Genomic DNA, 285 nt, shown 5'->3' on the forward strand with positions numbered 1-285 from the left:
GACTAATGTGTTCCGAGTGACATTTCTGTTCCGTGTTGATGGCCAATCAGCACATCAGATTGGAACTTGACATGAATTGTGTGGGAGAAAAAATAAGCCCTTACCAACACTAAGATGTTTTTAAATCTATTACTATGGCTGGGACAATATGCTTTTGTCCAGAATCCTTTCTTTCACGATACATGGGTACCAATTTGATGTGTATTGCGTTTGGATGCTCTTTAAGGAGTAATCATTAACCAGTGTTTCAGGTAACAAGATCAGAACAACTATGTCTAAGTTAAT

The 285-nt window shown here is 37.5% G+C and overlaps 1 pseudogene; it reads right to left on the reverse strand.

Moving 5' to 3' along the window:
* Positions 1 to 285, reverse strand: part of LOC116698801 (contactin-associated protein-like 4) — a 421,932-nt pseudogene that overhangs the window by 180,995 nt on the left and 240,652 nt on the right.

The sequence above is a fragment of the Etheostoma spectabile genome, chromosome 12 (genome assembly GCF_008692095.1).
Source record: "Etheostoma spectabile isolate EspeVRDwgs_2016 chromosome 12, UIUC_Espe_1.0, whole genome shotgun sequence".
NCBI classification, from domain to species: Eukaryota; Metazoa; Chordata; class Actinopteri; order Perciformes; family Percidae; genus Etheostoma; species Etheostoma spectabile.